The 6,003-nt window shown below is 37.0% G+C and overlaps 1 long non-coding RNA gene across 1 annotated transcript in view; it reads right to left on the bottom strand.

Moving 5' to 3' along the window:
• Positions 1 to 361: 361 nt before the first annotated feature.
• Positions 362 to 6,003, bottom strand: part of LOC132538634 (uncharacterized) — a 153,548-nt gene continuing 147,906 nt past the window's right edge. The window contains exon 3 of the long non-coding RNA XR_009549992.1: positions 362 to 656. This is a non-coding gene — a long non-coding RNA (uncharacterized LOC132538634). The remainder of the gene's footprint in view (positions 657 to 6,003) is intronic.

The raw sequence follows: 6,003 nt of genomic DNA, 5'->3' as shown, positions 1-6,003 counted from the left end.
CTGTAGTCAGCATGCTACAGGTAGTCATATTTTAAGACCTATATATGAAACAAATTTTTAAAAATATTTTTGACTTATGAGTCTAAATAAAAATAGTACCCCTCTGGAAATCTTCCTTCCAATAGGTCATTTCACCATGATTATAATATAAAAATATCAAGCAAATCATCATTTAGGAATTAAGATATAGGACCTATGAGTAGTGCATAGCATCGATGGAGAAAAAGTAAGATGACATAAAGTATTTTGGGAAAATTACTATTAAAACCTTTTTTCAACAGTTTTGTTTTTATTTTATTTTATTTTTAAAACGAAAACACAGACAAAACTATAGGAAAAGAGGGGTACAAATCCACACAATTCCCACCACTAGAACTCCATATCCCATCTTCTCCCCCTGATAGCTTTCCTATAATTTATCCCACTGGCAGTAAGGACCCAGGGACATTATGGGGTGCAGAGAGTAGAAGGTCTGGCTTCTGTAATTGCTTCCCCACTGAACATGGGCATTGACAGGTCGATCCATACTCCCAGCCTGCCTGTCTCCTTCCCTAGAAGAGCGGGGTTCTGGGGAATCTGGGCTCCAGGACACATTGGTGGAGTTGTCTGTCCAAGGAAGTCTGGTTGGTATCATGCTAGCATCTGGAACCTGGTGGCTGAAAAGAGAGTTAACATATAAAACCAAACAAATTGTTTACTGATCATGAACCTAAAGGCTGAAATAGTGCAGATGAAGAGTTAGGGGACTCTCTGTTTTTCAGATACCCAGTAGGCATATTTTAGTTATACTTCAAAGGGCCTGTGGCTATACTAGTTTTTGATTGTTTTTTTCTGAGAGCCTGAAAACTGATATGAAGGTGGATACAAGATATTGTCTGTGGACATGATGTCACGGTTAGAAAAAGGACTAGAAAGCTGGATCTGGGAAGAGAATAGCTCCCAAATATGGGAAAGGTGTATAAATATTGTTGATTGTGAATCCCACTAATTTGATCTCATCTGGGGCCCAAATTCAGCTTTGGAGCCTATGTGACCTCTGCTCACATTCTGTGGTCATGAGTAGGAACATTCCAATTTCAGGACCCATCTTCCTCGGGTGGAGTATAAAGTATGTTGTCAAGCCTCCCTTTGGAGGGTGGAACATTCTCTACCATTGTTGATACAACTTGAGCGCAAGGTCCTATGGGAGCCCACAAAGGGGTCTATTACGTTGTTCCTGATAGAGATAACTGGTAACATTGAGGAGAAGGATTTATTCGAGGTCTAGGCCCATCATGTTTGTTTGTAAATCTCAGGACTCCCCGACTGGCCCCAGCTGATGGGGTGGCCTGATAATGACTAGAGTCATCATTAAATTATGTCAGCTTCTTGCCCTTATTCAACTTTTGCAGTCCTTGCTTTGATAAGGTTAAGTTTGGAGTGAGTGAGGGAAGTACAATAGGAAGTAGGTGAGGAGGTTATCTAAGTCTAAGTAGACACTATTTCATTATGAACTGACTCACTACAGACTATTGTGTACTTTTGCTTTCAGGTATATATTTTGCCCTAATTTATGGATACATGTGAACATATGCTCTATCTCATGGGACCTGGTCTATTTCTAGTTTTGGGACTTTGGTAAGAAGTGAACCATCTGGAATGGAATTAGAGAATCCTATGAAAGGAAAGGTATCACATCACCCAAGTAATGAGGCTGAAGAATTGACACTCCACACCTGATGTCTCTGTACACAGTCTGAGGTCAAGCATTCTGAGGTGGTACTCATTTTGATTAGGTTGGAATAGGCAGATTTAATATCTTTTGGTATGAATTGAGAAAAGCATGTAGGAAAGTGAGCCCCACCCTAAGGGTTCCAGGACTAGGGGAAATTTAGGCTCTATAGAGGAAGCAGGAGGTTCCTGATGTCTCAGGTTTTAAGAAGGTAATAGATAGTTATTGCTATAATCACATTATTTTCAGTTGGATTAACTTTGAAAAATCCATTTGTTAGGATTTTCTGTATCATACACAACATCATAATTTATGTACTTTGACATTATCTGTATATGTATGTGCCACTGGTTACTTCTGTTTCCCTGGTCTAAGCTTATAAGAGAGTTAACATTTCAAAGACTCAGCCTATTGTCTGTGCATTAAAAGGTTTGAGACATTCTATCAATATTTCCCATTACCTATTATACATAACAGAATACTATACAGCTATTAAGAACAATGAACGCACCTTCTCTAACCTATCTTGGATGGAGCTAGAAGGAATTATGTTAAGTGAGCTAAGTCAGAAAGACAAAGATGATTATGGGATGATCCCATTCATAAACAGAAGTTGAGAAAGAAGAACAGAAAGGTAATCTCAAAGCAGGTTTAGACTGAATTCGGAATAGGGCACCAAAGTAAAAATCTCTGGGTTGAGGGCAAGGGTGGAAGTTTTGCTTCATGGACAGTGGGGTGGAGAGTATGGACTATGACACAGTTTTTTGGTGGTGGGAATGGTGTTTATGTGTACTCCTGTTAAAGTGTATGAATCACTATTTAATTAATAGGTAATGGGAAATATTGATAGAATGTCTCAAACCTTTTAATACAGCTATTCATCTGTTCTTGGGCACCTGGGTTGCTCCCAGGTTTTTTCTACTATAAATTATGCTGCTATGAACATAGGCATACACATATCTCTTTGGTTGGGTGTTATGGAGTCTTTTGGGGTATATCCCTAGGAGAGGAATTACTGGATCATATGGAAGGCCCATGTCTAGCCTTGTGAGAGTTCTCCAGACTGCTCTCCACAGAGGCTGGACCAATTTACATTCCCACCAGCAGTGCAGAAGAGTTGCTCTGTCCCCACAGCCTCTCCAGCATTTGTTGCTGCTGTCCTTTTTGATGTATGCCATTCTCACAGTGGTGAGGTATTTCAATGCTGTCTTTATCTGCATTTCTCTATCAGTGACCTGGAGCAATTTTTCATGTGTTCCTTAGCCTTTTGGTTCTCTTCTGTAGTGAATGTTCTGTTCATATCCTCTGACCATTTTTGGATGGGGTTATTTGCTTTTTTGTTGGTAAGTTTGCTGAACTCTTTATATATGTTGGTTATTAGTCTCTTGTCTGATGTGTGGCATGAGAAGAACTTCTCCCATTCTGTGAGAGGTCTCCAGGTTTGGGTAGTAATTTCTTTTGCTGTGCAGAAGCTTTTCAATTTGATGTAGGGTGGGTCCATTTTTAATCATTTGAGAAATCTCAAATTTTTTATTTTAATCAAAATACACTGGGAAGTCATTGGAAATTTTCATTGGAGTGATGCTATTGAATACTTGAATAGTACGTCAATGATATATTTACCCCATATATTCATTAATGACTAAATATTTAGAGAAGTAGGTAGATACAATTACAAATTTATATAACTTCTCTAAAAATTATATATAGGAGAGTGGAAAGCAAAGAATCAAGCAAATTTTCACTTTTTTGACTCCTAAAACTAGTTGGATTGTGACACCATTAGCAGTGATTACGGTAAATGGTATTGCTAAAGGTGATAGTGCTAAAAGTTGAGAGTAAAATACCTTGATATCATCTATGTGAATGTATGTATTTGAAGAGTCTATCAAGAGCCGCTTCAATGGAAAAATCTCAACAAAAGTTGATTGACAGAGAAGACATAGGCAGCCATTACATTGATTAACAGAAACAACTAGGTTGTATGAGCATTGAAGCCAAGTTAACAACTTTGGGTTTATTTATTCCTTGGTAGTTTATATATTGTGATAGCCATATGACAGTAATAATGCTATGATAATGATGGCAATGTAGCAGACATGTTGAAGTAATTATTCATATATCAAGAAATTGTTTTTTTCTTCAGTAAAAGTTGAAAATAACATAAAAATATACATATTACCCCCTTTTCTCCATCAAGAGAACCTTTCTTATCCTTACTGTTATCAAATAATTATCAGCAATTTTTTTAAAGCCAAAGAGAATTGCATCATAAAATATTTTAGAGCTATTTACAAGTTAATGAATACGGCTTTTATACAGTTCTCTGGCCTCATTTTAAAATTTGATTGCAAGTCACTTTATTTCAGTAATGATCATTTAAATTTTGAAATGTCAATGTCACTAACATTAAAAATGTGTTTCATCTGCCGAATAGAATTAAAAATATTTCTGACTAATCAGATTAGAAGTAAAAATACAGTCCATAAGAAGTTAAGTATACTGACAGGTAATTTAACTAATTCTAATTTTTCCCTTATTTATCTAATATCATGCTTACTTAGGCCAATGGTTGCCAAAAAATGTGTCTTTCATAAAACCTGGAATTGAATCTTTTGTTTGAGGTACAATTTGTCTAAATGAGAAACCATCTGTTCACACTGAATGAAATGTAATCTGGCAGATAGAAGCAGCTTTGAATCATTATGTTGTATATTAACACAACAATAGTTTTATGTTCAAGTTCAGAAACCCTGGTGTGTAGAAAACTTTTATTATAACTGTGAAACACTGGTCTACATTGCTAATCTATCTGAACTTCTTTGACATCTTATTACCATTATTTGTGAGTATTTAAATATTTAGTGACAAGACTGAGTCAATGATATGGTCATATATTGGGACTTTCTTAACACAATGCAACTATGGTGGAGCATTTCATTTTTGTTGTTAGTGGCTCCTGCTTTCTTTTCTTTTCTTGCTTTTTTAAAATTTTTATTTGTTTACTTATTCCCTTTTGTTGCCCTTGTTGTAATTATTGACGCCATCATTATTGGATAGACAGAGAGAAATGGAGAGCAGAAGGAAGACAGAGATGGGGAGTGAAAGATAGACACCTGCAGACCTGCTTCACAGCCTGTGAAACGACTCCCTTGCAGGTGGGGAGCCAGGGGCTCGAACCGGCATCCTTATGCCAATCCTTGTGCTTTGCGCCACCTGCGCTTAACCTGCTGTTACCACCTGACTCCCTCTTTTCTTGCTTTTACTATCATTTTAGTGGAGGGTTAACAGTTTATAGTACAGCTGTTGAAACATGGGTACAATGTCATATTTCACCATGATAAGGGTCTGCAAAACACATTCACCCTCAATGTAGGTCCTTTTCCGCCATCCTAAAACAAGACATCAACGCCTTTCCACGAATCTCCTACCAGCCTTCCTTTCCGAGAGTCCTTTGTTTTGTCAATATTGTTTGCTAGTCTAAAATAACATCAAATGGATATTTTGTAGTAGGGTAACAGACAAAACTGCTTTCATACATTAACCAGATTCCTTATGACTACAAGGTATCTCTTTTTCTAGAACACTTAGTTTAGAAAAATTCCAATTCTAAATCTTTTCTCTGTCCTTTTGAGATATAATATTTACCAATCCTTTTGCCAATTTTACAATTTAAGAATGCCTTTCTCATATCTGTTAGCTATATCTTTGGATATGGGAGGATAGGAGTCTAACATCTATAAGTTTTTATTAATGACACAGATGACTACTAATCACATTGACCAATCTATACTGGTACTTTGCCGTTATCTTTCTGTTTAAAACAGTCAATACCTTTAGTTTCAGTGGAGTTGAGTTTAATTCTGTTTCCATCTTTGTATAGTCTTGAATAAGTATTTGTATCACTCTATATGTCTTTTGTTTGTTTTTTATTATTTGTTATTAATGGTATGTTACAAGATTGCAATGTATATTGCCACACCACATCTACCACCTAAATTCTGTATCCTTGCCAGGAGCCATTTCTCTGCTTTGATAGATGATTAGCTTTGAAACAATGGAAGCCCTCGAGACAAGTTTCATTTCCCCCTGGGCAAGCCATTTCCCCCTCAGGTAGACCATTTATCAGAAACAGTGACACAACACATAGTTGTGGTAGCAAACATGATTTCATCCATTGTATGTTGCAAGGAACATTCCCCCTTTGAAGATTGCTCCCCCTCCTCCTCCTCCAGCACTTCCCCCTCCTTCCCCAAAGCCTTATAATGCCTGTGTTCACAATAAAATTTAGA

Source organism: Erinaceus europaeus, chromosome 5 (genome assembly GCF_950295315.1).
Source record: "Erinaceus europaeus chromosome 5, mEriEur2.1, whole genome shotgun sequence".
NCBI lineage: Eukaryota > Metazoa > Chordata > Mammalia > Eulipotyphla > Erinaceidae > Erinaceus > Erinaceus europaeus.
This window is presented reverse-complemented; position numbering and strand designations above follow the sequence as displayed.